Below are 8,017 nucleotides of genomic sequence, written 5' to 3'. Positions count from 1 at the left end.
GAAGGTGCCAGCTATACCCCAATAGAAGCTCAGACCCTGATAGACCTCCTCTCCTTGTGCGTAATGGAATCTTCACATCTAATATGAGTGGCTCATGGAAGAAACGCCCACTGGAAGAGAAAGGTACCGCAGTAAGGAGAGGCAATTTGAGATCGCAAACAAATGTTAAGCTGTTTAGTGCGGAGAAAACACTTGAAATTGAAAAACCATTCAAGGAAGGACAACATTCTGATATAGAAAGTACTGATAATAGCGATGCCCCTCTTTATATTTCGCCTCCACTTTCTTCTTCTAATAAGCCTTTTAGGACTGTGATTAACGAAAAGACACACCAATTTAAAAACACCTACGAGAGCAAAGATTGTATTTCACTTGACACAAACTTTGCTTGGAAGCAGCCTGTAGTTAAGTTGCCACGCTTGAAGTTAGAGCTAGAACATGAAGAGGAGAAGCAGTCCTCAGATGAATCAGATTATAATCAACTCTCCGCTCAGGAGCAATCTGGTCTATCTGCATATAAACGGGAAAGATTGAAAAATATCAAAGAAAATTCTAAATTTCTGAATTCCTTGAAACTACTTGAGACTGCATCAAGCCTACAACCGCCTAAAAAACAGATTTGTAAAAGAGTGTTTAAAAAGAAAGTGTATACAGCCACTCGATGTTCACTGAGACTTCAGTGTGTTAAACATCGGGACAAACCAGACCCATTGCAACCAGTACACCAGAAACTTCCAGAAATGATTGGCACAGAGAATAGCAGAGATGTGCCCCTTATAGTAATGACGTCCTTAAGAAAGCTGTGGCGTGTATTGCCTCCCTCCCGCCAGCCCCTACGTTCTGCATCGGGGACTTTAATAATATTCTTGACAGATCCCTTGACAGATGGACGGCTCTCTCGCCCACCCCGTTTGCCAAACTAACTACTGAACTAGACTTAATTGATGCTTGGAGACATAGACATCCCAATCAAAGGCAGTTTTCCTGTTTCTCCCCAAGCCACCAATCATTCTCTAGAATTGACCTAGTGCTTGTCTCCCCTGACTTGCTACCCAAAATCCTTATGGTGGAGTACCTCCAGAGGGGGATATCGGACCACTCTCCCCTGTCTATCATGCTGGATCTGATGCCCTCTCGCGGCGCCAGCACCTGGAAGCTTAACCCCTTCTGGCTCACCCTGCTGGCTGATAATAGCGTGCTGCTGGGGGAGTGGTCCCGGTTCCACGAGGACAATGCTTCATGCCAGGACCCGGCTATCAAGCACGAGACACTTAAAAAAGTTATCCGTGGTTCCCTCCTTAAGAAAATTGCAAACATTAAGGGGGCCGGCCAGTAGGAGGAGGTCAGACTAGAGGGGGCATGCTCACTAAGTGAGGCCGACTACCTGCGCTCTGGTCTCCCTGAGGATAGATTGAGGTGGGATGTGGCGCGCAAAATGTGGACCGACCACCTACTTGATAAATCTAAACGCAAGCTCCTCTTCTCAGCCCATGCTAGGTACTCCCAGTCCGATGTGGGAGGTAGCTATGTTGTATCTCGCCCGGGACGATAGATCCTCCTGCTCCATACAAAAAATATGTGACCCACAGGGAGTGGAATACTACACCACGCCGGAGATTGCACAAATCTTCCTGGCCTTCTACTCCTCACTGTACTCGTCCCGGGCGACATATTCCTCGCATCAGCTAGATCAGTACCTCTCGGGAGTTAATATACCTCCTCTGTCCCAACAATCTGTTGCCTTTCTGGAGGCAGACATCACCCCTCCTGAGATTGAGGCTGCCATAGCCTCCTTTCCCAATAAAAAAGCCCCTGGTAGTGATGGCATACCGATAGAGGTATACAAAAAAAATAAAGATTACTTTGTGCCTTACCTCCTTCAGCTGTATGATGACCTAAAAAAGGGGGGTGCCCCCGTCCATGGCAGAGGCAATCATTGTCGTGATCCCTAAGCCTGGGAAGGATCCTTCCCTCCTGGACTCCTATCGCCCCATATCACTCCTCTCAACGGATGTGAAAATACTTGCTAAAATATTGGCGACGGTGGTTACCTCAGTCATACATGAGGATCAATCTGGCTTTATGCCAGGCCGCTCCACTACTCGAAACCTTAGGAGACTATTCTGTCACCTGTAGGGGGGCGGGGCGGATTGGCCGGGGGCAGTGGTGGTGTCCCTGGACGCTGCCAAGGCCTTCGACTCAGTGGAGTGGGGCTATCTCTGGGAAGTGCTATGTAGATTTGCCTTTGGTCCCAACTTCATACAATGGGTACGCCTGCTGTACTCTTCACCGGTGGCCCGCATTTCGGTCAATGGCTATGTGACAGAGGCGTTTCCACTTGGTAGGGGCACCAGGCAGGGCTGCCCACTATCACCTGCCCTCTTTGCCCTTGCCATTGAACCCATGGCCATCATGCTGCGTGACTCCCCAATTGTCCGAGGCATCCCCTTGAACAGACAGGAGGACGTTGTCGCACTATATGCCGATGATACCCGTCTTTTCTTAAACGATGCCGAGACCTCCCTTGGGGAGATGTTACAAATAGTAAAATCCTTTGGAACCTTCTCGGGCCTCCTTGTCAACTGGGGTAAATCCAGTATCCTTCCCCTCTCCGGTGTGATACCAGATAGGCTGCCAATTGCCTCTCCACTCCAGTGGGTCCTCAGGTTTAAATACCTGGGGGTCTGGGTAACTCCTAAAATCACGGATTTTGTAACCCTTAATATCAATGCGGTCACCAAGGAACTTAAAAATAAATTACACCTATGGAAGAAACTCCCCCTAATTGTTATGGGCAGAATTAACCTATTCAAAATGTCTATACTCCCTAAGTACCTATACCTACTTCAACACTCCCCGATCTATATACCCAAATACGTATTCATGGCCATTAACACACTTCTCTCCTCCTTTATATGGGCGAACAGGCCACCTAGGATTGCACTCAAGACTCTTACTAAACCGAGGGTTGATGGGGGACTGGGACTCCCTGACTTCCGGCTTTACTACCTCGCAGCCCAACTAGCGCATATATCAGACTGGATAATGGGAAGATCCGGCCCTACCTTTGAGGGCTCCTTCGCCGAGTGTGTTGGGTCCCGTCTCCTCCCCCTTCAATTCCTTCTATCTTCTCCCTTTAAGCCTACCCTATTTCCTCTCTTTAGACAGGCGCTACTTGTATGGTGCCAATCCCACAGGATTTGCGGTTGGGATGGGGTGGATGGGGAAACTCCTTTATGGTTCAACAGGGCATACCCGGAGTTTAAACAACTCTCCTCCGATGGTTTCTGGTTGAGGGCAGGCCTTACATCAGTCTCTCAGCTTTTTTCTATGGGCGTAATTAAAACATTCCAACAAATCTCAGGGGAACTCCAAATACCTAATAGATCCTTCTATCGCTACCTGCAGCTTAGACATGTGGCCCAAGCTCAGTTTAGGGACTCCCCCCCCCCCCTCTTCCTCTGACTCCCCAATTAATACATTTACAAATGTATTGTCAGTCGAACTGACACTAATAGCCTTGACCCTCTTAAAGCTAAATGGGAGCTCAGCATTGGGGCACTAGATGGAGAACAGTGGGCCGAGATCCTCGACTTGGTTAGAAATGCCACCCCTTGTTTGAAATATCAGCAAGTATCATTTTATGTACTGCATAGGGCCTATCGCTCTCCAGTCTCCATGCTGCGAGCGGGGCTAAGACCAGATGACACCTGCCCCAGATGCGCGTCACCCGGCGCAGACTTCTGGCACATGTTGTGGTCCTGCCCACCGATTCTGGCTTTCTGGGAGACAATATGGGCCGACATACTCACCACTGAACCGTCTCCCCCCCCCCTTCGACCCCAGATATTGTATGTTTTCTTTGGGCCTTCAGGAGTCCCACTCGCCCCCAGTCTATAAATATGTCCTTTGCCTTACTGACCTTGCTAAGGTCCTTATAGTCAGGAAGTGGTTTGACGTTGCACACCGGAACGTATATAACTGGAGGGCACTTGTTAATGAGGTTGTAGGTCACGAGAGGTTTACCTACAGGTCACGGGGCACGCTTGCCCCCTATGGTGCCAAATGGGGTAGGTGGACCTCCTCTAGGCTGACCCTGTCCGCTGACCCCCAGCAAGATCTACCTACTCACTGATTCCCTACACCTGAGGCCTCGTCGTTGACCCGCCCCCCCTTTCTGCTGCGGTCTGAATCACAGCATCCCCATATACTCTAATGCAATTAGAATGTCTCCCCTAGGGATGTTGGAAGATCCCAATGCATTGCACCTTATTGTGATCTCAACTGATTGTTGTGTTGCCTGCTTGCACATTCTTTTTTCTCTTTATTTGTTAGGGGGGTGGGGTGATGGTACTCTATCTTATGAGTACCGGGATAGGTTTATTAGGGAAAAAATATACCTAATTGCTTCATATGCACAACTGTACTGTCGTTAAATCTTTGCATGTGGACAAGGTTGCCTGACACAGGAAATACTCAAAGACGGACTTCTTTTGAAATGTTTACAATTGTTTATTGTTCGCTGTTGTATTGTATAATGCATGTCACCAGTGTTGATGTTACATGTTAATTGTACAGATGTACATCCATTTCCATTTGTTTCAATAAAAATTATTCAATTTAAAAAAAATAGCAGAGATGTGCAGAAAACTCCAGCTCCCATAGAAATGATTGCTGAAAATGTGGATTGTGGGGCTGTACGAACATTCCTGCGGACGTGGGCATCCATTAGTGAGGATCCTGTGGAAAGACCCAGTTGGCACTGCAAAGGGTTGTGGAGTTATACAAAGGATCTGCAAGCTTTGAAGCTGAGGGACAACAGTTTCTGTAGGGTTGTCCCTTCTACGATGTGCTCTTTGGCTGTTCATCCTTCAAAGAGCCAAATTCTGGTAGCGGCTGGAGACAAGAATGGCCATGTTGGTCTGTGGGACGCAAGCCACCTGGTAAAGGGGTGTATACATTTGTACCCCACAGCAAAAGAGTTTTCACTTTACTTTTCTCTCCATCTAATCCTGCACATCTGCTGTCACTCAGTAATGATGGAACAATACGCTGCTCCGATCTCGATTCCTTCATGTTTGATGATGGTGATCGAGGTTTCTCCTCATTTGACTTCCTGTCAGCTGACAGCTCTGTGCTGATAGTTAGTCACTGGGGTGCTTGGTTATCAGTGGTAGATCGCAGGACTCCGAGGGACAACACATGAAATGCAGAAACCTTTGTCCATGCCTAGTGCCCGAACTGTTAGTGTGCATCCACTAAGAAGAGATCTGTGTGTTGTGGCAGGATCCAGCTGTGTGTATATTTATGATATAGGAAAGAGGAATCCCCAACCTGCTTTGACGGTACCAGGACACACACAATCCATTATATCTGCATACTTCTCCCCAAACACAGGCAACCTATCATCAGATGCTTTCTTCCACGAGAATGGACAGAAAATACATACTATTTGGAAAGCTAAAAATGTTTATAACGAGTGCCGGATCTGTGCCATTCACCCCAATAGGAACTTGGTGGTGGGAGGAATATGACAGGGAAGGCTGTTTGTATTTAACTAATGAGCATCACGGCGGTATACACAACCTAGAGGGATCCTAAAACTTTAGTGAACTGCGCATTTCCGATGTAAGATTGTAGGTGCCTCTTGGAATGATATAACAAATTTCAGCTATTCTACAAGTTTGTACACAACATTTCAATACGCCACCCAAATTGTTGATTTTGGGGAAAGTAATGGACAAAAGCAGAATATACAAAACAAAAGAAGTCTGAATATACAATTATTTTGGCAAATACACGTGCTTTGTACTTGTACACGTTGTTTACAAATAAATGTGACTTTTGCTTTCCTTCATTTTTTTCTCTCTTTAGCTGTGATCACGGCCGGGCTTTCTGTCGCTCGACATGTTTAAACTTTCACCCCACTGTATCCCATTTGTCTTGCAGCAACTTCCAAATGTGGTTTTGGCTCATTGCTTTCCCATCTCAAATGCACCTGTCCAGATGATTCTAATGGAGTTCAATTAGAGATTGGAGCTAGAAGAGATTGCATGGCAGTGTTCAGAGCCTCTGGTTCTTTTGGATTTTATGAAGTCACCAACTGCACCATAACTCAATGATGGGCTGAATGCAAACATTAAGTATGTACTCGCCTGTCATGCGACAAGCATACTCGCGCATTTGGTGATTTCCATTGGTTCCAAACATCAGGCAGTTCTTACCTGCAAAGGATTCTCAAAATCGTAATAAGGTTGAACATTTTATTTATGATTAAATGGAAACCCTGAAAATAGGGGACTGTGTATAAAAATGGTTCCAATACCTAAATGTTTTATACAATATTTTTGTTTAACTTTGTACTAATGACAAAAGTTTGCACCTCAATTGCATCTCCGTTGTTTCATTTGAAACACAAAGAGAACAGTGTGAAAATTGTGTCTCTGTCACACTATGATTGCACTGTACTGTATTTTTCTTTACAGATGTTGTGGCTGTTTGATTTTCTTCCTCCATCTTTATTCACTTGTGTCCAAGTCCAGCACTTGTCCCACCCTGGTGCTTTACAAATGGTACACAATGGATGGCAGAGCTCTCTGATGACTTACGGTCAATAGATCAATAGCAGATTTGCTTAACTTGTAAGAATGTTCTCAGGAAGCTTTAAAGCTTGGAAAAACACATTAATAAGACTGCATAGTAACAGGCAGATAAAAAGTTAAATCAGTTATAGGGGAAAGGGGAATATATCGGCACTGGCTAGTGCTATAGCACCTGTACAAGCCCCAAGCGAGACCATCCAAATCCGTAGATATCACTGGGGGTGCAGGCAAAGACATTAAATAATACAGGGAAGAATGTCTTTCTTTGTTGGCCCACAAAAATAAGTAAACGAGTTGTGTCTATAAGTTTTATGATAAAATTCCAATATTTTTATTTGACATCATTAAAAAGTGTCAAATGTGTGAAATATTTCTCTGTTGTGTACAAAATAGTTAAATGAACAATTTTATTCAAAAAAAAAAGAAAGAAAGCAATAAGGATCAAATATGGTTTGAGGTAACATGTTTAAACAAGGGGCAGACTAGCTGGGCTAAGCGGCTCTTATCTGCCATCAAATTCTATGTTTTTATATCAGGAGGCTCTCCCATGATATTCAAACAGCTATGGTCAGGCTTGAAAAGGAAAATTACCGGCTGTGGAACAAATTGGATACCGGAATCGTTGGTCTTCCTGAATCATACAAAAAAAAAAAAGCTCTTCATACCTTTGCCTCTGTAATCTTATATCACTTCTAGGAATATTGGATGAATGGAAAGACCTTGGTGTTGAACTCATACACTGCATTGGCTCTATTCACAAATCATCATGTACTGTAAGCATCCGAGAGCAGCGATCTTTAAATACCTAAACTATCTATCTAGACAGCCTTCAGAAATGTGTATATCGTATGAATCAGAGACCCATCCATCTTCCCTGATGGGCCCTTGGTGTACACAATACAGTTAAGATATTTGTAATCGGCTGACATGTAAGTTTTCTATAGACAGGACATGGCGAGTTAACCCCCGGATCCCCGTAACCCCCCGGAATATCAATTCATCCTCCTATTCTCAATCTCCACAATATTCTGACATATATCGATGCATGTTTTTTTTTTTGTTTTTTTTTTATAGTTGTCCTCTAAACTCCTCTTGTTGCCTCCATTCAACTAGTGAAAAACAGATCTGAATTTTCTCTTGGACTTGGAGAGATAGAGTTTGTATAAAATCTCCCCAGTTCTCAAGAAACTTGTGTTGGTTTCTTGCTTTTTGTGTGGAAACTTCCACCCAATCCATCAGAAATATTCTATATAATTTATCCAAAAACTGTTTCATAGAAGGGGCTGAGGCTGGATCCACGTCTGCAAGATGGTTTTCTCTGCAGTAGCGGATATAGCCATCATCACTTAATCCTTAACCTTTCTGTTCCTGGTTGTCCTATCGCCAGGTTCCATACTTGCAAGGGCGTAACTACC

General features: G+C 44.7%; 1 pseudogene; it reads left to right on the top strand.

Annotated features, from left to right (window-relative positions):
• The first annotated feature begins 2,403 nt into the window (after positions 1 to 2,403).
• On the top strand, positions 2,404 to 5,534 carry LOC146072944 (WD repeat-containing protein 76 pseudogene; annotated as a pseudogene).
• Positions 5,535 to 8,017: the final 2,483 nt, after the last annotated feature.

Source organism: Crinia signifera, chromosome 4 (assembly GCF_055691185.1).
Source record: "Crinia signifera chromosome 4, ASM5569118v1, whole genome shotgun sequence".
Lineage (NCBI taxonomy): Eukaryota > Metazoa > Chordata > Amphibia > Anura > Myobatrachidae > Crinia > Crinia signifera.
Note: the sequence above shows the minus strand (reverse complement) of the source record. Positions and strands in the feature narration are given on the sequence as shown.